The sequence below is a fragment of the Equus caballus genome, chromosome 3 (genome assembly GCF_041296265.1).
Source record: "Equus caballus isolate H_3958 breed thoroughbred chromosome 3, TB-T2T, whole genome shotgun sequence".
Taxonomy (NCBI): domain Eukaryota; kingdom Metazoa; phylum Chordata; class Mammalia; order Perissodactyla; family Equidae; genus Equus; species Equus caballus.
The window spans coordinates 1,466,842-1,489,299 of NC_091686.1; the positions used below are offsets into that span (position 1 = coordinate 1,466,842).

The window sequence follows — 22,458 nt, forward strand, 5'->3', positions numbered from 1 at the left end:
GCAACAACATGGAAAGACCTGGAGGGAATTATGCTTAGCAAAATAAGTGAGACTGAGAGGGACAAACACTAGATAATTTCACTCATATGTGGAAATATAAACAAGCACATGGACAAAGAAAACAGTTCAGTGGTTTCCAGGGGAAAGGAGGTGGGGGGTGAACACAGGAGGTGAAGGGGAGCACTAATGTGGTGACAGACAGGAAATAATGTACAACTGAAATTTCACAATGATGTAAACTACTATGAACTCAAAAAAAAAAAAAACCTATGAGATGCAGCAAAAGTAGTTCCAAGACCGAAGTTTATAGTGATAAACTCCTACATTATTAAAAAAGAAAGATCTCAAATAAACAAGCTAACTTTTCACCTCAAAGAACTAAAAAAAGAACAAACTAAGCCCAAAATTAGCAGAAAGAAGGAGATAACAAAGATCAGAGCAGAAATACATGAAATAGCGACCAGAAAAACAACAGAAAGGAGCAATGGAACTAAGAGATGGTTTTTTGAAAAGACAAACAAAATTGACAAACTTTTAGCTAGACTAAGAAAAAAAGAAAGACTCAAATAAATAAAATCATAAAAGAAAGAGTAGACATTACAACTGACATCACAGAAATACAGAGGATCATAAGAGACCACTATGAACAATTATACACCAACAAATAGGATAACCAAGAAGAAATGGGTAAATTCATAGAAACATACAACCTTCTAAGACTGATTCATGAAGAAATAGAAAACCTAAACAGACCGATTACTAGTAAAAACATTGTATCAGTAATCAAAAACCTCCCAACAAAGAAAAGCCCAGAATCTGATGGTTTCTCTAGAGAATTCCACCACACATTTGAAGAAGAGTTAATGCCAATTCTTCTCACAGTCTTCCAAAATGTTGAAGAGGAGGAAATATTCGCAAAATCATTTTATGAAGCCAGCATCACCCTGATACGAAAGCCAGGCAAGGACATTGCCAAAAAAAAGACACCACAGGCCAATATCTCTGAATATAGATGCAAATATTCTCAAGAAAAATATTTTCAAACTGAATTCAACAGCACATTAAAAGGATCATATGCTATGATCAAGCGGGATTTATCCCTGTGATGCAAGAATGGTTTATTACATGTAAATCAATAAATGTGATATACCATATTAATAGGATAAAAGATAAAAATCATATTACCACTTCAATAGATGTAGAACAAGCATTTTACAAAATACAACATTTGTCCGTGATAAAAACTGTCAACAAATTGGGTATAGAAGAAATGCACCTGAACATAATAAAGGCTGTATACAACAAGCTCACACCTAACATCATCCTCAATGGTGAAAGGTCGAAAACTTCTCATCTAAGATCAGGAACAAGACAAGGATGCCCACTCTCACACTTTCATTCAACACAGTACTGGAAGTCTTAGCCATAGCAATTATGCAAGAAAGGAAAAAAAAGGCATCCAAATTGTAAAGGAAGAAGGAAAATTGTTTCTGTTTGCAGGTGTATGATATATAGAAAATATTCTTTTTTTCCAGTTTTATTGAGAAATAATTGATATATCACTGTATAAGTTTAAGACATACAATATGACGGTTTGATTTACATATATTGTGAAATCCTAAAGTTTCCACCAAAAACCCTATTAGCACTAATCAATGAATTCAGTAAAGTTGCAGGATAAAAACTCAACATATAGAAATCAGTTGTGTTTCTATACACTAACAACAAAATATCTGAAAAAGAAATAAAGAAAACAATCCCATTCACAATAGCATCAAAAACAATAAAATACTTATGAATAAATTTAACCAAGGAGGTGAAAGATCTGTACACTGAAAACTACAAGACTTTGAGGAAAGAAATTGAAGATGCAAACAAATGGAAAGATATCCTATGTTCATGGACCGAAAAAATACTGTGAAAATGTCCACACAATCCAAAGCCATCTACAGATTCAGTTCAATCCCTATCAACATTCTAATGGCATTTTTCACAGAAATAGAAAAAAATCCTAAAATTTGTATGAAACCACAAAAGACCCTGAATGGCCAAAGCAGTCCTAAGAAAGAACAAAGCTGGAGGCATGACACTTCCTGATTTCAAGGTCTAGGACAAAGCTATAGTAATCAAAGCAGTATGGTACTGGTATAAAAATGGATACATAGACCAATAGAACAGAATTGAGAGCCCAGAAATAAACCTTTACATATACAGTCAACTAATATATCACATAGGAGTCAAGAATACTTAATGGGGAAAGGATAGTCTCTTTAATAAATGGTGTTGGGGAAACGGGATAATCACATGCAGAAGAATGAAATTAACCTCTATCTTACACCACTGGCAAAATTAACTCAAAATGGATTAAAGACTTAAACATAATACCTTAAACCATAAAACTCCTGGAAGAAAATAGGGGAAAAGCACTTTGACACTGTTCTTGGCAACAATTTCTTTTAATATGATACCAGAAGCACAAGCAAAATAAAAAGCAAAAATAATTGAGGGACTACATCAAATTAAAAGTTTCTGCACAGCAAGAGAAGCAATCAACAAAGTGAAAAGGCAACTTACGGAATGGGAGAAAAATTTTTAAATAATATATCTGATAACGGGTTAATATCCAAAATATATAAGGAACTCATACAGCTCACTAGCAAAACCCACACACGCACACACACACCCATGTGATTAAAAAATGGGCAGAGGAGCTGAATAGACACTTTTCCAGCGAAGATATACAACGGCCAACAGATACATGAAAGGGTGCTCAGCATTACTAATCATCGGGGAAAGCAAACCAAAAGCACAGCAGACATCACCTCACACCTATTGGAAGGGCTACCATCAAAAAGGTGAGAGAAAACAAGTGCTGGCAAGGACTTGGGGAAAAGGGAATCTTGCGCACTGTTGGTGGGAATGTAAATTGGTACAGCCACTATGGAAAACAATATGGAGGTCCCCCAATAAAGTAAAAATAGATCTAAAATATGATCCAGCAATTCCAGTACTGGGCATGTATCCAAAGAAAATGGAATGAGGATCTTGAAGAAATATCTGTACCCCCATGTTCATTGCAGCACAATAGCCAAGATGTAGAAATGACCCAAGTGTCCATCTATGGGTGAAAGAATAAAGAAGATGTGGGGTGTGTGTGTGTGTGTGTGTGTGTACATATACATACATATAGATACATACATATATTTATATACATATGTATAATGGAATATTATTCAGCCATGAGAAAGAAGGAAATCTGTCCCTTTGAGACAACATGGATGGACCTTGAGGACATTATGCTAAATGAAATGACAGACAGAGAAAGATAAACACTGTATGATATCACTTATACGTGGAATCTAAAAAAGCTGAACTCACAGAAACAGAGAGTAGAATGGTGATTGCCAGGGGCTGCAGGTGGGGGAGATGGGGAGATGTTGGTCCAAGGATGCAAACTTCCAGTGATAAGATGAATAAATTTTGGGGATCCAATGTAATGGTGATTATAGTTAACAATACTGTATTATATGCTTGAAAGTTGCTAAAGGAGTAAATGTTAAATGCTCTCACATCAAAAGAGAAATAGTAATTATGTGACTGGGTAGAATTGTTGCAATATATACATGTACCAAATCAACACATTGTATACCTTAAACTTTTACAATATCATATGTCAATTATATCTCAATAAAGCTGGGGAAAAGAGTCTATGTAAACGGGTGGCACCATCTCATCCAGACAGTCTAGACGCAGGTCAGCTGAGTCCCCCTCTCTTCTCCAACAACCCTAGAAAATCTATTGCTTATATTATGTTACAGGAAGCGCTCCTCTGGAATAATATATTCTTTCTTACAACAGAATTTGAAAAGCAAAACATCTTCATCTCTAAAAGACAAATCCCCCAAAATGGAAACTGAGGCATTATAGACAGCTGGAGGGGGCACGTGTTTTATAGGCAATAATTCTGCTCAAAATCTCTTCAATTACTCAATTAATGAATGTAATGACATGAATAATACAGACTAGGCTCTAGATTCGCAATTCAATGAAAAAATCAGAAGTTACCAAACAGGGATTCCCTAAGCTTCTTAGCAACCTGCATTGCACTCCACACTCCATTTGCACCACCTAACATTGCACCCCAGCCACGCTGAACGTCTTACTGCTCCCTGAACAAACTGCCAATTGCTTCTGCCTCTGGGTCTTTGTACTCACCCTTGCCACAACCTGGAACAATCTAATATCCCCCCTTCACTTAGCTGGTTCCTGTTGGGCTTCAAGGTTCAGTTCAGATATTTCTTCCTCTAGGAAAACTTCCCCACTTACTGTGGCTTCATGTCTGTCTTGTTCACAGGTGTGTTCCAATACCTAGATGGTCCCTGTACATAGTAGATGTTTCACAGTAATATGTTGAAAAATGAGTGAATAGTGAAGAGTATGAGAGAAGTCTAAGCTACAACTCCTCTTTCCAGAAAGGGAGAAATAGCAGACAATAACACACATGAAAATGTAAACCACAGCATAATGTTAGCCCTAGAGAACACAGGCACACAGAGTCAAGAGGAAGAAGTCAGTCAAGAAAATAAAATGGAGCGCCAAATAGTAGATTAATCCAGAAAGGGTAGGCAAGGAGAAACACAGGAATAACAAACAGAAGGGACAAATAGAAGGCAAACAGCAAGCTGACAGACTTACACCCAACCATATCAATAATTATACTAAATATAAATGCAGTAAATGCTTCAATTAAAAAGCAGAGATTGTCAGACTGGATACAAAAGCAAACCCCAGTGATATGCTGTCTACACGAGATGCATTTGAAATATAAAGACACCAATAGGTTGAAAGTAAAAGGATGGAAAAAAAGACCATGTTAACAGTATCAGAATTGTCAGCCCATACTCCTCTGAGAAACAACTTTATCAACCAGAATATAGTGCTTCCAAGAGTATAGCACAAGACAGAAAAGGGGAAAAATGAGCAATTTTACAGTGGAGAAACCTGACTAACATTACCTCAATCAGGTGAACATCAAGAGTGACAAATTGTATTAATCAAAGACTCAATTTTTACAAAGATTACAAAATTCTTTAAAAATTTAAGATTAAGAAGAGAAGCAACATGGTGGTATAAGTGTGATTCATTTGACTACAAAGAATTAGTGTACAAAATTTACAGAGAATGCTCAATACATCCATAACTAAGGACAGTCAATCAGAGAAGTGGACAGAAGATACCAACAGGCAAGTGATTCACAGATGAGCCAAATATACACACACAAAAATGCTCAATGTTTGAGTATTAGGGAAGTGTGAGTTAAAACCACAACCACAGTAAGAGCTATTTCTCATTCTTCAGACGGGCGATATTTAAAAGCCTAAAAATTGTAAGTCTTGGCACATGTATGGAGCACAGCAGCTCTTAAACTCTGCTGATGGGAGTAAAAATTGTACAACTAATTTATAAAGCAATTTGATGTTATCCAGTCAAGTTGAAAATTATCTTACTAACATAGTCAGCAATTCTCCTCCTTAGGCATATACATGCTGTGAACAAATTCTGCCTGTTCAAGAAGTTATGCAGAGTGGGCACAAACCTTGCATGCTCCCTTCCATTATCCACACAGATTTTCCCTACCTCTGCTAGCCTCTCTCCCCTCATACTCACGGGCGTCAACACTGAAGTTCAATCTAGAAAAACACAAGCAAATAATCCAGAGGATGGAATCTCATGTGAAAATGCTTCTGTGCCTCTTTTGTAGGATCATTTGCAGCAGCTCTATTTGTAACATCAAAAACATCCATCAATAGGAAAGTGGACGAATTGTATAATATAATTACAGTATATTACTATTCAACAGTAACAATGAATGAACTCAATCCACAGATCAACCTATGTAAATACCACACGTGATAAATTGAGAGAGAAAAAGCAAGTTGTGGGAAAATTCATACACTCTGATCACCATTTGCGTAAAGTTCACATCCTTGCAGAACAATATATTCACTTACTGATAAATATATTTGTAGTAGAATTTCATTTCTCCAAGTGGCCCTGATTCCTTTTATTGGAGAATGGTATTCAAAACAAAGATCCGGGCACTAGGTGTGTCCTTTGTTACTGGGATATTTACTGCCTCTAGGTTCTCTCAGCTGACAAAGCAAGGAAATATACGTGTTTATATTAACTAGTATATATAGACACACCTAAAATTATTTCTGTATGTAATGATCTGAATCTGTTTTAGTCTAAAACATGAGTTCCCACTGACTCTCCATCTGTAACCCGTTACTATAACTATCGTAATTCCAGCCTCTTTCCCTTGCCTATCTGTAAATCCCACTGCAAACGTGAGCAACCCGGCTCTCAGCATCCACCCGCCGTTCACTTAATTCAATTCCGGTCAACATAGACAGCAGCATCAGGACTGCCAACACACAGCCCTGTGAGAAATAACTGAATCCAATAGAATACGGTGCTTCCAAGAGATACCACAATATGGAAAAGGGGAAAAAATAACTTTATAGTGGTGAAACCTGACAAATGTTACCTCACCCAGGTGATCAAGGTCAACATGAACAATGATAAGTCATGTTGACAGCGTGTGCCCTTGATATGATGGGATGAAAAGGGCACTTCGCCTCTGGGGTCTTCCTCCCCAAAACCCATGACTGCTGCCTAATCATGAGAAAAACATCAGATAAACCCTAGTTGAGGGACATTCTGCAAAATACCTGACCAGTCCTCCTCCAAACTGTCAAGGTCATCAAAAACAAGGAGAGTCTGAGAAATTGTCACAGCCAAGAGGAGCCTAAGGAAACATGATGGCTGAATGTAATGTGGTGTCCTGGATGGGGTCCTGGAACAGGAAAGGGACATTAAGTAAAAACTAAGGGAAGCTAAATAAAGTATGTATGCTAGTTAATAATGTTCATTAATCATAACACATGTACCATACTAATGCAAATTGTTAATAATAGTGGGAATCTTCTGTACTATTTTCACAATTTTTTTGTAAACCTAAAGCTGTCCTTAAAAATTCAAGTTTATTTTTAAAAAACGAATGAGAAAAATATACACCAACTTCAAGCTGATGGTTACCTCTTTAAGGTAGAGGAATGAACTCTGGGAAATCACACAGGGATTGTCTCATGACGTTGTACTATTGAACCGTATGTTTGGGGACGTACGCCCAGGAGCCAGGCTGTCCGTGCTCTGTGCAGACCACCTGCGCCACCCGAGTTCTGAGGAAGGAGAGATCAGTGTGGCCTGGGAGGAGCACAAAGTTAGGGAGGATTTCTTACGGGAAGTGAGACTAGAGCTGGGTGGTTGGAAGAGAGACGGGAGGAAAGAAGGAGAGCTTGAGAGAAAGCCCAGGGGAGACATTCAGCTGACACTGGGTGTGTGGCTGCTGTATAGTGAGGCTCCTAAGGGAACCAGGTGTGCGAGGCCTGGGCCAGAGAGTCAAGAGTGACGAGGCTAGGAACAGCGGTGAACGGCCTTTAATCTTCTCCTGCTTATGCAGCCAGCAGTCCCCTGGCCCCTGCATGGCCCAGCCCTGCTGAAGGTGTCCCCAGCCTTCCCAACAAGACCTCCATTTGTCCGTTTACCAGAGGGCCCATGACAGCTTCTTCCAGCCAGAGTGCCATGCCCCGTGGTTTTCCTGGATTTGCTGCAGGAAGACAGTGGAAGGCTGAGAGCTACGGCAGGGACACTCAGACTGAGAAAAGTAAAGAAACTGGCCTGTTGCTCCTCGGTGGGTCCCTGGGTCCCTGAACAAATGAGATCCACCCCTGACCAGAGAGGCAGGAGGAGGGGAAATCTGGGCACGGGCACAGCCGTGTACACAGAGTCTCCCTATCGCGTTCCCTTCCTCCCTGTTCCTGCCACAACACGGGCTGTGAGCAGCCAAGCTGTGGTCCCTCAGCAGCTGCCGTGGCCTCCCACTGCCCCTGGGCCGCTTCCCTGCCTGCGCTGCCAAGAGCTGCCCAGGTTGGTCTAAGCAGACGTAGGAAAGCAGATTAGTCGATGAAGAAGAAAGAGCTCGCGCCAAGTTCTGAAACCAGCTGAAATCATTTTGAGGAGAAAGAATCCCAGCATCCAAGAATCAAAAGAATCCAAAAAGCCGTCAGACATGGCCGACAGCACGTCAAGTGGGCATTTCCCTCTGGCCAGCCAGACTGTTATTCAACACACTCTGCCACAGGCCCCCGTCACTTCTTCTCAGGATGGCCCTCATGCAGCATCTTCGCAAACCGTGGATAACCTGAATCTAGTCGTGAGGAAACATCAGACAAGCCCAGAAGAACATCCAAAAGCCACTGGTCTGTGCCCTCCAAAAATGTTGGTATCATGAAAGACAAAGAAAGGTGAGGAAACGTTCCAGATCAAAGGCAACGAGAGAGATGACAGCTCAATCCTGCACTGCATCCCGGACCAGGAGCAAAACCAAGGATGCGAATGGGACAACTGGGGAAGTTTGAATATGGACTGGAGGTTACAGAATAGTATTAAATCAAAGTAAAATTTCCTCATTTTGATAATTGTACAATTTGATAACTAATGATTTTGATAATTATGGCTATGTAAGAGAATGTCCTTATTCTTAGGAAGTACCTACCGAAGTATTTAGAGATGATGGAGCAAAATGTCTGCAACTGACTCTCAAATGTCTCAGAAAAATAACAATTATGCATCGAGAGAGCATGTTAAAGCAAATGTGGCAAAATGTTATTTGGCAAATCAGCGAGAAGGGTAGTTAGGATTTCTTAGCATTATTCTTGTTACTTTTCAGTAAGTTTGAAATCATTCCAAAATAAAAATGAACCCTTTTTAAGGAAATAGCTCTAAAGGGGAAGAATTGCTTTCCTTCTGTGGGACTGAAGGTGATTTTCCTCTAAGAGTTGCTCTGCTCCCAGGGCCCAGGCCCTCTTTATGTTCCCTCGGATACTTGAAGATCATTGTCGTGTCCCTATGCTCACCCCAGCAACCCATTTGCGATTCCTCTCTTGTCCAGGCTAAATGGCCCCACCCCTCCGATCCTGAGCCTTTTTCCGAGAGGGTGGGCCTCACCGTGCCTGGAGAACCCTTACCTCCGACTTCTGTTATTTTTATCACTTTTCTGATGGCAAGGAGTCCTGGCAGCAAGCTGTCATCAGCTTATTTTAAGCAGTCCAGATTCCAAGATGCCAAACACAGGAGACCAGGCCTCCCTGTCCAGGCTCGGGTAGTCAGAGTGCACAGGACACTTGTGCTGGGGGTAATTTCCTGAGCACTCCACAGGGAGTGCAGAGTTACGATTACCTACGGCAGCTTGGAAGCACGCAGCTGGAATGGCACTTTGCTAAATTTGGCAGCCCCAGGAGGAAAGTGAGAATTTTTAAATCAGGAAGTGTGCTTTGGCTAACGTCCCTGTCCCCGTCTGTCACGCCATCCTTTGCCAGGAGTGACGAGCTGCCTGGAGTCACAAATTTGCTTGCTGGCTGTCATCGAGTGGGGGTAGGAAGTCACTGATGAGAGCTGGAAGGGGTGAGAACCTGACGAGGCTACGGCCTCTGCAGCCATCAGGACTCTGTTCCTGGCATGCCTGTCTCTACTCAGAGCATCTGAGGGTCGGCAGAAGATGGAAAGAGGTCCGTGGTGCATTTCTCTGCTTGCTGGGGGGTGATCCTAACCTGATCTCAGTAGACTGGACAAGGCAGAAACAGGAAGGTCTCTGTTTAGAGCAGAGGACACAAACTGTGGATTACAGACCACATACACCCTGCAGGTCCATTTGATTTGACCTACAAAGTTTTTAAAATTTTTTGAATTTGAACTAGGAGATACTACATTAAAAGAAGATAGACCTCTGGCTGGTGCCAAAACCTCGGGAGCTCTGTATGCTCACGAGCTACACGCAGCTCATGCTGAGCAGCAGTCACCCCTTTTGGGAGGGCATACTAGCTTTAGTTAGCCACAATCCCCACCACTCTTTATTGTCTCCCTGACTCTGGGGCTCTGGGTGACTTAGCATTTATCACTACCTCTGCACTGCTGTTCTCCTTAGAGTAGATTCATTTTGCTCTATCCTTGTCTCTCTCTAAAGACAGAGAACAAAGATATCTAGAAGGCATTTCAAGAAGAAATAATTTCCACACCTACCTGCCTGGCTCACTTATGTTCCATGTCTGCCTCTCTAACCCAGACAATTAGCAATTAACAATGCCTTGTTCAACAATTGGGTTCTCAGTTTGCCTGGGTGCCCTTAGTCCTTCTTTAGGAGTTCCCTGCGTCAAGCAAACACAGATCACTTTTAATCATAAAATTCTTCCCAGATAAGAGACTATGGCCCCCGTTCCCTTCTTAATAAATCCACTTTTAATTTAAAGCCACCAAAATTACCAATATCTGATGATCTCATGCCCTCCCCCACACTCCCACAGCCCCTTCCTTTAGCCCCTGACCAGCCTTCAGCTCAGAGGAGAAGATGTGGGGAGCATTCCTCCACCCCCGCCCCTCTCCTCCCCTGTCTGTCCACTCCAGCTGTCCACTCCTGTCTGTCCACACCCATGTGGGCAGCCTGACCTGGGAGAAGGAGCCATGAGTGATGTGGGGCTGGTGTTGGAGGGGAAAGAGGGAGGCGGAGAGAGGGCAGAGGGAAGCAAGTGCTAGTGAGAGAATGCCAGCCTGGGGGTGCAGAAAGGCAAGTGGGGAGTTTTGGTCAAGTCCTCTCATCCCCAGAGGGTCCTAAATGGTGACTTGAGACAATGTCTTCAAATGAGGCCACCCATTCAGTCGCAGTGATGTTCTGACAAGATTGGAGAAAGGTGACAACTCCCATTTCAGAAGTGTGAGCTACACCGTGGTGCACCAGGAATTCAAGTGTCTTTAAAATAAAATCCTCTGATTAAATTGTGAACCAGTACAGTGTGTGTGTGTGTGTATGTGTGTGTATGTGTGTGTGTGTGTGTGTGTGTGTGTGTGTGTGGTTTGTGTGTGAGAGAGAGAGAAAAGGCTTCATTTACTTAATGTAAGCTTTTGTGTATCACAGGTTTGGAAACCCTGCCTTGGCATTTCTACTTTTTCTTTTGCAATACCAGGGGGCTCCACAAACAGAAGTGCCCGGGCCTCCCTCACCCTCTGGGAGGCTCCAGGCCCCTACTTCCTTTCACAGGTTCACATGCAGTCACATCTGACACCGTGTCGCCTACGACAGCCTGTCCTGAGGGTTAGAGACCAAGTCCACAAGTACTACCTGGGGCAGATCGATGCAGAGAGCAGGTTTCCCTGGGAGGAAACACTAGTGGCCTGAGGACTAGAAAGAGAGGGGAGGGCTCAGGAGCCACGGGGCTGGGAGGGCACTGCCTGCTGCCATGTTGCCTGGGCCTCCTTCTCTCCACAAACCTCAGATTCGGCTTCCCTTGTCGCACCGGCGTGGAGCCCTCCTCTCCAACTGCCCTACTCAACTGCCACTCCTACCACGCCCACGGAAGGAACTCTGGGGGGCCAACATTCCCTCTGCCCACATTAAAGTGCCCTGCCCCTCAGGATGGGACTGCGGCACAGTTCAGCTCCTTCGGCGACAATCAGAGCTCATGCAATGTGTTTGCACAGCCTGTCCCACCACAGCTTTGTATAAGAGGAGGAAATCTTCCTCCAGTCCACATTCTACAGATAAGGAAGCCTAGGAACAGAAGGCTTTCCATGATGGCCTGGGGCCGGGCTGCGTGCAGAGCCAAGTCCCCTGGCCCATTCCAGGCACCCGCCTCCCGGAAGGCATGCATTTCCCCTCCGCGTTCCTGCAAAGGCAAATAAACTCAAAGGCCAGGGCATGGGAGGAGAATCCAACACACAAACAGAGATAACCTCATTCCCTCAGTCCCCGTTTATTCAACCAAAATTGAAAGGCAATCTGAGTTCCATCTGTGTTTCTCCTGAACTGAATCAAAGGTAAATCTGGGACTGGCACTCATAGCTAACGCTAGCATATAAAAGTTGCCTGTTCATCTCACTTCACACTTTGCACACCCTGGAGCTCAGATCTTTTCCGATTTCTTGAGTCCCTTTAACAAAGTGCCAGGCCATGGTGGCTTGCTCAGAACTCATGCTCAAGCTCAGAGTTGTCTGAAGGATTCCAGAGTGGCCAGGGAATGGGTGGAGGGAGCAAAATCTCTAAATTCAGAAATAACACATATTGATTCATTTTTAAGAATTATTTAGATAACTTGGAAGACCTTCTCCACCTAACTCACGTGGATTTCATGACAAATTTTGCTGTAGTCGTTCAAGCCTGCCCATGCTCTGTCTGCTCTGATCCTAGTCAATTCCTCCCCCTGCTGGCTGTCTCTAGCTCCTCCACTTCCTGGGGATGTAATTCACGGAGGAGGCTGCCCTCACCCAAGGGGATACTTCTCTTTGTGTCCAAAAGGGAGGTGGGCAATGGGGAGGGCCTGTAGTCACCTGCAGTATGGGAAAACAGGTCCTATGAGGAAGGTCCCCTGGCCTCAGGAGTGGGCTGGGCCAGCAGAGGCTTTCCTGGTGCATGTCTAAGGTGTCCCAGTTTATTCCTCTGCAAATGCAAATCACTGCTAATAATATCACTTGACATTTTTAGAACACTTGGCGTATGCCAAAGTTCTTCGTTCTTGATCACTTGATCTTCACAACCACCCCAGGATGTCTCAGAAACAGCACAGATGCACTGTTACGATTCCAAACAGATTCAAATGCTGTCGAGTTTACGGAAGGAGAACTTTGAGCAGTTTTTCTCCATGTTCATGGAAGGTCTGGCAGAGATGAAAGTCTACCGAGACACACAGTATCGTGGCACTATATAAAGATGATTTGGCCCACTGGGTAACAGATTCTAGAGTGAGTGATGCAGAGGGGCTGTGCAGTCTCTGCCCAAGGGAGTCCTTAAGAAAAGAAAAGACAAGTCTTGTGCCAGACAGGGTATATACTCGCGGAAGGCCAGTGCACTGAGGTCCAACCAGGGTGTACACCTTCCAGGAGGAAGTGGGGGACAAGAGAATCCACTGGAGCACAGGAAGAAAATATTAGAAATCCTTTCTATGTTTGTTGTCATCCTTAGAAAAATTCTGTTTTTTGTTTACAAATATTTAGTACAGTGATATACATGTACACTCTGTACATCATTTGTAGATAAGTACGTGTGCAAACATCAGGAGTCTGTGTGCCCGAAGACAAGGGCGGCGCTCAGCGGACGGTTTCAGGACCACTCCTCTAGAGAACTTGCCCAGCTCTGAGGTTCTGTGAGGCCCTTGCTCCACAGTGAGTCTCTGTCTGAGTCCTCCCTATTCTTGCCCTTCACCAACACACCTTCAGTAAACCATAAAGACACGGGCTCAATCAACCGCAAAAAATTATTGTAATAATTTTTTAAAAATATATACGCATGTGTGTAGAAATAGAGAGAGAGAGAGAGAGAGAGAGAGAGAGAGAGAGAGGGGAGGGAAAGGGAAGGGACAGAGAAACACGGACAGAGAGAAACCTGGCTCAAAGACCCCAAGACACACACGAAAATCAGTGTGTGGCGCTGCACAGAAGCAATAGCATGTAGCGGTTAAGAGTAGGAACTCCGGAATCAAATCTGAGCTCAAAGTCTCTAAATTTCCATTTCAAACTACAAAATGGGAACATTAACTTCAAAGCATTGTAAATTAATTGAGGATTAGAAATGTAAGTGAAGTTCTTAACATAGTGTCTTAAACATAGTAAACACAATAAATGGTAGCTATCATTCGTGAATAATTTTTTTTAATTAGCAGGATCTTACGAGAAATAAGAATTCTACCTTGGGGGTTGCTTTTGGATTCTGTCCAGAAGAAGCACACAGAGTGTCTGCTGAAGGAGGGGGTTCGGGTTTTCAGTTTTGCTGTTTGCCTAACGAACCAAGGAGAGAGATACAGGAGGACGAAGTTGATGTCAAATGATTTTGGAAAGTAACTTGGAATTTGAATGGGCTTTAAAAGCAATAAGTGGAAGAAACACAGATTAGTGGACCAGAAATGCATGCTGCAACCATAAGAGAACAAGCCCTCTAATAAAGAGCAAACACGCTCTCAGGCAGAAAACATGTTCTGGCCTGAGCTCCACCATTTGCAGCTTGAGGACCTGAGCAAGGTCTCTGGCTCAGAGCTGAGCCTGCGAATAGAAACCGGCCCTACATGCGGAAAAGATGACCGCCCACTCTCAGGACCAGGAAAACTATGCTTATTGTGAACAATTAAATTTTTCTTTAAATGGTTGGGTCATGAAGATCTTGTAATACATCTCACATCTCATTTCCTTCTCCACATTGTTAAGGAGCTCAGAGTGAAAACTGTTAGCAATCTCTAGCAATGGTACAAAATCTCATGGCATGCATTTTACGTGAAATGATGTTTGTAGAATTAGGACAACTCCAGAATCGTGAAGTACATGGATGGGTGTGGGGAGCATTTCAGTGAATGCCGAGTGGGACTGAGTCCCTTGTATTGGAACAGAAGCTTCTGGATTAGTACAGTTGTCACCAGAAGACAAAGCATTTAGGAAGCAAGGATTTAGCAATGAACATCACTGTTAAATCAGAAAATTATACTACTGTTTGCTGTAATGAGAAACAGTTTTGCCCTGAAACTACCCAGAATTTCTGCAATGGGGGCAAGAATTGGGTAGGGGCTGGCCAGGCCTCAGATCTAGAACTTGTGGGAAGGGGCCAGCCTGCCCCTTGCTCTGAGCAGACTGCCCCTGGTCACAGTGCTGGGGGAAGCCTTTATCCCCAGCGCTTGCTGCTTGTCTGCTCTTCTTCCTCACTTCTTTTCCTCCTTGTTTCAGATTTGAGGCCCCACCAGCCTGTTAAAAGCCAGTGGTATAGTTGTGGGCAAGACATCGTCTCTGTCTGGGACTCAGTTTTTCTCTATAAAATCAAAGAACTGAGCTAGATGAGGGTTCTTAACTTTTTTGTGCCATAGATGTCTTTGGATTTCTAGTGTGTTCTCAGAATAGTGTTTCTAAAGCATAAAATAAAGTACACAGGATTGCAAAGTAAACCAATTATACTGAAACACGATTATTAAAATATGTATAAAAGAAAACTGGAGAGGTGACGTCAGCATCCTGATGGAGTGAGTTGTTCCCTTTGTCTCTCCCCTCTAAGTTACAACTAGTAGGACTTCCATTCACCAACAGAGGACGCTGCACAGCACTCCTGAATGCCTGAGAGACCCACACACCTATACATCTGCAGGTGGGTGGACTGGACCCCCAGGAGGCAGTGGAACTAGGAAAGCAGCAGTGGCAGCTCCTGAGACCAGAGGTTCGAGGATCGGTGACCCTGCCTGCAAACAGAGACCCTGGGAAGTGAGGTATCACCCAGGAATGGAGGCCCCAGGAATCCAGGCAGCGCATGCTCCTGGAGGTAGCAGGAATCACTTTGGGCTTGTGACTGGAGACTTGTGAACTGTAGGATACCTGTGACTCAGCCCCACCTTCGCCCCCGGATGCAGTGCCTCTGACACTGGCCCTTCCTGTGGCAGGGGCAGCATCCAAGATGCAGATACTTCCAGCAGCAGCAGTGCCCCAGACTTGAGGCTTTGAAAAGTGCACTAGTGGTGCCGGAGACCAGAGGCTGCAGGAGCAGCAACGACACTTGGCAGCTCAGCCCCTAGCCCTCCCTTAGTGGTGGTGGGTGGTGCCCACAACCTGAGGCTTCAGGAAACGCAACAGCACTCATAGCTTAGCCACTACCCCTCCCCCATCAGTGACAGGTGGCATCTGTGACCTGACAGTTCAGGAGTCACAGCAGAACCATGACCCAGACCCCACTGTCAGCACCTCTGACACCGGTCCCACCAGCACCAGGGGCTGCATACAAGACCCTGGGCACCTGGTAGCAGCAGTGACATCCAGGAACACAGGGTCCCCAGCAGTGGTGCTGCCAGCACCCTCAGATAACCTGGAAGCAGCAGTGCAGTTAGTGCCTGTGGCAGCAGCATCTGAACCCACAGAGAGCCAGTAGGGGAGCACAAGACCCAGGCAGCCCCATAAGCAGCAGAGATGCTCACAGCCTGATGACCCCTGTGGCAACACCTGAGATGCAGTGACATCATAAGCAGCAAGGACCAGCAACCTTGGAGGCACAAGCAGCACAAGGAGGGCGCTGAAGTTGCCTCTAGCAGAGGCAGTGGAGGTTCTCAAATACAGCCAGAAGCAGCTCAGAAGCAGAGTCACCTAAGCCGTACCCGAATAAGAAAGGTGATTACTGGCACAAATGCACCAGCAGAGGATCCGCTCATCAAGCACCATGAAGAACTACAGTAACACAGCAGCACAGCAAGAACGTGACCTCTCCAGAGACCAGACCTGAAGCCACAGAGGACTGTGATCTAACCGACAGAAATTCAGACTAGCTGCCAGGAAGAGCTCAGTGAGTTACAGGAAACTCAGAAAGACAGTTCAGTGAGCTTAGACGTAAGATTAATGCACAGAAGAGCACTTCACCAAAGAGATGGAAACTCTAAAAGAATAAAGCCAAACAGAAATTCTGGAGCTGAAGAACACAATTAACGAGATGAAAAATAAAGTAGAAAGCATTGGAAATAGAGCAGGCCATGTGGAAGGGAGAATTAGAGAGCTCAAAGATATCTCATTATATATATATATATGCAGATATATATCATTATATAATGATAAAAGGGACATTCCACCAAGAAGACATAACATTTATTAATATATATGCACCTAACATAGAAGCACCAAAGTAAATAAAGCAACTATTAACAGACCTAAAGGGAGAAATTGACAGCAACACAACAATATCAAAGGACTTTAATACCTTACAAACACCAGTGGATAGATCATCCAGATATAGAGTCAATGAGAAAATATTGGCCATAAATGAGACACTACACCAGATGGACTTAGAGAACATTCCATCCAAAGCGGCAGAATACACACTCTTCTCAAGTGCACGTGGAACATTCTTAAAGATAGATCATATGTTGGGAAACAAAACAAATCTCAATAAATTTGAGATTGAAATCATATCAACCACCTTTTTGACACAATGGTATGAAAGTAGAGATCAACCACAGAAAGAAAGCTAGGAAAGTCATAAATATGCGGAGACTAAACAACACACTAAGGCACAACTATTGGATCAATGAAGAAATCAAAGGAGAAATCAAAAAATACCTGGAGACAAATGAAAATGAAAACACAACATACCAAAATCTGTGGAATACAGCAAGAGCAGTACTAAGAGGGATGTATATACCAATACAGGCCTACCTTAAGAAACAAGAAAAATCTCAGTAAACAATGTAACATTACATCTAAAATAACTAGAAAAAGAAGAACAAATGAAGCCCAAAGTCAGTGGAAGGTAGGAAATAATAAAAATCAGAGCAGAAATAAATGAGGAAGAGACTAAAAAGATAGAAAGGATCAGTGAAACTAAGAGCTGATTCTTTGAAAAGATAAACAAAATTGAAAAACCCTTAGCTAGACGCATTAAGAAAAAAAGAGAGAAGGCTCAGATAAATAAAATCAGAAATGAAAGAGAAGAAATTACAGCAGATACTAAAGAAATACAAAGGATTAAAAGAGAATACTTTAAAAAGCTATATGCCAACACATTGGATAACCTAGAAGAAGTAGACAAATTCTTAGAATCATACACTCTCCCAAAACTGAATCAAGAAGAAATACAGAATTTGAAAAGATCAATCACAAGTAAAGACATTGAAACAGTAATCAAAACCCTCCAGAAAAGAAAAGCCCAGGACCAGACAGCTTCTCTGATGGATTCTACCCAACACTCTAAAAGATTTAATACCTATCCTTCTCAAACTTTTCCAAAAAATTGAAGAAATGAGACACTCCCTAAATGATTTTACGAGGCCAACATTACCCTGATTCCAAAACCAGAATAAAAGCCATATTGCTGATGAACATAGATGCAAAAATCCACAACAAAATATTAGCAAATTGAATACAACAATATATTAGAAGGATTATACACCATGATCATCTCAATAGATGCAGAGAAAGCAATTGACAAGATCCAACGTCCGTTTATGATAAAAAAAATAACTCTCAATAAAATGGGTATAGAAGGAAAGTACCTCAACATAATAAATGCCATATATGGCAAACCCACAGCCAACATCATACTCAACAGTAAAAAACTAGAAGGTATTCCTCTAAGAACGGGAAGAAGATAAGGATGTCCACTCTTGCCTCTTTAACTCAACATAGTATTGGAAGTCCTACCTAGAGCAATTAGGCAAGAAAAAGAAATAAAAGTTAGCAAAATTAGAAAGGAAGAGGTAAAACCATCACTATTTGCAGACAATATAGAAAATCCTAAAGAATCCACCAGAAAACTATTAGAAATAATCAACAACTACAGCAAAGTTGCAGGGTACAAAATCAACATACAAAAATCAGTCATAGTTCTATACATTAACAACCAACCAGCAGAAAGAGAAATCAAGAATACAGTCCCATTTACCATCACAACAAAAAGAATAAAATACCTAGGAATAAATTTAACCAAGGAGGTGAAAGACCTGGACACTGAAAACTGTAAGACATTGTTGAAAGAACTGAAGAAGACATAAAGAAATGGAAAGACATTCCAGGCTCATGGATTGGAAGAATAAATTTAGTTAAAATGTCCCTATTACCTAAAGCAATCTACAGATTCAATGCAATCCCAATCAGAATCCTACCAACATTTTTCATGGAAATAGAACAAAGAATTCTAAAATTTATATGGAACAAAAAAAGACCCCAAATAGCCAAAGAAATCCTGAGAAAAAAGAACAAAGCTGGAGGCATCACAATCTCTGATTTCGAAATACACTACAATGCTACAGTAATCAAAACAGCATAGTACTGGCAGAAAAAAAGACACACAGATAAATGGAACTGAAATAAGAGCTAAGAATTAAAACCACACATCTACAGACAGCTAACCTTTGGGGTGAAACTTTACCTTCTGAACAGCAGAGTGTATCATATGGAGGAACCCATTTTTGTTGAGAGAACTGCCTTGATACATCTCTTGGGGAAGACCGTGAGACCCCGCTGATTTGTTTGACAGGAAAAGGTGTCTAAAGCAAGAACTGAACTGCTCTGCATGACACACGTCCAGGAACTGGGAAGTGGGGCCAGGGAGAACCCAGAGGGTAATGGCACACAGCACAGAAGAGCCTGGAGCCCGAAGGAGGGGAAATGGAGACTCCATTTCCAAAAGAAGGTGGGTGCTTGGTATTCACTTGGAAGTTGCTGAGTTCCTAGGGTGGAAAGCCCTCCTTCGGCCCAAATCTTCACTGAAGTTGTCTACATTACAGGAAATAAGAGAAAGTGCTGGTTTCTCCTTCTCCAATGTAATGGAGAAAAGGAAAGTCTGTATGGCTTCGTGAGATGCTCAGGAGGTCTGAACAAAAAGAGGTCATAAAAGTAAAAGTGCCCTGGAAATGCCCAGAAACTTCGGGGATCACATTAGAATGAGGGTTTGAACCCTTCCTGTCTAGATCGTGTGGGACACAGCGATTTTGGCCAACTTTGGGATCTTGGAGTGTGCTCTCAAGATCAGCAGCATCAACTCTGGGAACTTGTCAGGCAAATTCTTAAGCCCCACCCCAGACCCAGAGAAACAGAAAGTATGGGCTGGGCCTGGCAAGCTGTGCTTCAGCCCACCAGGCGATGCTGATGCTCATTCAAGCTTAAGGACCCAGGCATGATTATGTTCATAATTGCATGCCAGAGTCACACACCCCCTGGAAGTTATCCAATCCAATTTCCCACACACCAGAATCCCAGCCATCCGTCAACCTTGTGGGAGCATTCTCCGAGCCCAGGGCTATCAGCCGTGCCCCTCACCCAGGGAGAGACGTCAGCGTCACAAAAGGCTCCCAGCCATGGGGCACTCCCTGCCCCCCAAGACAGCCACTCCCTAGTGGGACCTTTCCAATGACCTGAATGTCCATGCCTGCTGGGCCTGGGGCTGCCCGCTGGAAGCCCTTCAGGAAAGTGAAGACTGAATCTGAGCCCTTCCCTTTTCCTTTCTCCTCCTTCTCACGACATGGTTTTCAAGCCCCCCACTGGTTGTCCTTTGAAGAGCCTCTATCTAGCAATGTTTCTCTTAAAATGGAGTGTCCACAGCTGGAGACAAAGGCAGGGCAGGGCCAGGGCCAGTGAGACTGTTGCCTCCTTTGCTCTGTACATCCACCTGCTGTCCCTACCGACCACTTCACACAGCTCGTGTTGAAGTCGTCCCTGCACTTGACCAGGAGGAGGGCTAGGGCCTGAGGACAGATCAAGGTCTTTAGACCCCTGGGCACTAAAACGGTAAGATCTTTTCCCACCAGGATGTAATTGAAAACACAAATAATAGCAAACCATTAAATAAATATAAGAAAGTAGAACCAAGTTCTACATTCTCTCATTAAAATTGTTTTTGCATTATTTTTAAAACATCAAATATCAATTTTTTAATTTTATTAGCCAATAGTTCAGATGCCCAAAGACATATAAAGAATTATTTAAAGAAAACAAAGTCATATACTCATCACTCAGCTTAAGGAATAAAATATTACCAACACTGTTAAAAAAACAAATACTATTTTTCAAAAAATTCTGCTTATCGCTGCTTAGAGCCAATGGTTCTCAAATTTGGCTGCACATTAGATTCGCCTAAAGCTTTAAAACTCCGAGTGCTCAGTCTCCACCCCCAAACCATTGAAGTGAGGAAGTCTAGGAGCGGACATCAGTATTTTCGATTCCTTGGGTGACTTCAGCATGCAGTCAAGGTTGAGAAGTGTTCCGGGAAGAGAAACGGTTTCGAGGAAGGTGTGATGGGGCCCTGAAGACGGTCGGAAATGGCTCGATTTCCCGCCCTCCGGCCCAGGTGCCCACGCTCTCCCGAGCGCATTCTTGGTGAAGCTACATCTGAAACTGGCCCGCCTCCGTGGCATTTTTGGGAAGAGCCTGCCATCTGCTGGCCAACTCGAGGGGCATGTGGCCGCGAAGCTGGGCCCGGGAAGGACCGCGAGTCTGGAATCGCGGGGCGGCGCTCAGCTCACGGCGCGCGGTCTCCCGGGGCACCCGGGGGTCACACGCAGCCGCCCCCGCCCCCAGGCACTCCTCCGGCCCCGGGCAGACAGAGGCAGGACTGAGGCGCAGGGTCAACCAGGCGAAAGGGTTTTCCGGAGAGAGAAGACATCCACCTAGGAAACGCCCTAGAAAGAGAAGCGGGTGCTGCCCGAGAACCCCCGGGAGGGAGCAGGCGGTGACCTGCACGTGCCACCCCTGGCGGCCTCGGGCTGCCGCTCTGTCTGGTCGAGGGTCGCGCCGGCCTCTGTCCGAGCTGCTGCCCGCGGGGTCTGTGTGCTCTGCTCTCCGCCTGGGACGTTCTTTCTTGCCCCAATCTGCCGTCTGAGCGAATGTTTGCTCACGTCTCAGGGCTCAGTAAACCACAACCTCCCTTCCACCTGGAAGCCCGCGCTGACTCCCGCCACCTCCTGCGCCCTGTCCTCACCTCCTGTCCCTCGTTTTCGGAGCCGCGCATTTCCTCGCTCTTGACCCTGTAAACTCACTCGGGTACAGTCACTCACTCTCGGGAGATCCCGAAATCCGCACGGCTGGGGGCCTTCACACCCCGGGACCTGCTCCACCGCGGGAAACAGAGCGGGAAACGTTTGCTTCCGGAATTGGTTTTTCTTTTGACAAAATCAGACACCGTAATCGGAAAACAAAAAGAAAATACTTTGAAACATATTTCCCAGCAATAACGAGGTCTCCCTTTTCTATTTATATATCAACAAATGATGGTATTTCCAGTTGGCATATGTTAACGCTTTATTTCACCATCTATGCTCCTAATCAGGAAACAAACATATGGAAGACAGCTAACGTTTGGGCCTGCCCAGCATCCATTGTCCATCCCTTCTTCATGTAGTAAGACCATCCCAATATTCTTTGGAGAAACGACCCCCTCCATTCTCAGTTCGTCAGGGCAGCGGACTCATCCGCGGCCCGGGTGTGGGCTTGTGACCGTGGCCTGTCCAGTTGCTGGATTCCAGCTGCTTGGCGTGTGGTTGGCTCAGGGGGGAGCGCATGACCCACGTCTGCCGATGAGATTTAGGCCTGGGGCTCTGCTGGAATCAAGGAGGGTGGGAAGAAGACCGGGGATGCTGAGCCGGTAGGAGGCCAGTCCAGAGCTGCTGGCAGCCAGGCTGCCACCGTGAGGAGAGAAGGCCAGGAGTGAAGACAGACAAAGGAGGGGTAGAGCTGAGAGAAGAGAGGCAGAGTCCACAAGGCAGACGTGCTGCTGATATTGGCACTCAACCCAGAACTTTTTCTGGATCTTTCTGTTGCATGAGCCTTTTTCTAGAAGCCAGGTTGAGGGAGTTTTTGTTCCCTGTGGCTGAATGAGTACCAGGTAACATAGAAACAGGGCAGAGAATG

At 44.0% G+C, this 22,458-nt stretch overlaps 1 protein-coding gene across 21 annotated transcripts in view; it reads right to left on the reverse strand.

The window, feature by feature from the left end:
* ABCC12 (ATP binding cassette subfamily C member 12) overlaps positions 1 to 11,481 on the reverse strand; it is a 74,638-nt gene extending 63,157 nt beyond the window's left edge. For 5 of the 21 annotated variants that reach the window (XM_070262905.1, XM_070262913.1, XM_070262908.1 and 2 more), the window contains exons 1-2: positions 11,237 to 11,449; positions 10,144 to 10,268 (exon numbers count right to left, since the gene is read on the reverse strand). The gene's annotated coding sequence lies outside the window, so the exon portion shown is untranslated. Of the gene's footprint in view, positions 1 to 9,092; positions 9,716 to 10,143; positions 10,269 to 11,236 lie in introns of all 21 variants that reach the window. The other 16 variants (XM_070262915.1, XM_023636916.2, XM_070262904.1 and 13 more) reach the window with 6 other exon arrangements.
* Positions 11,482 to 22,458: the final 10,977 nt, after the last annotated feature.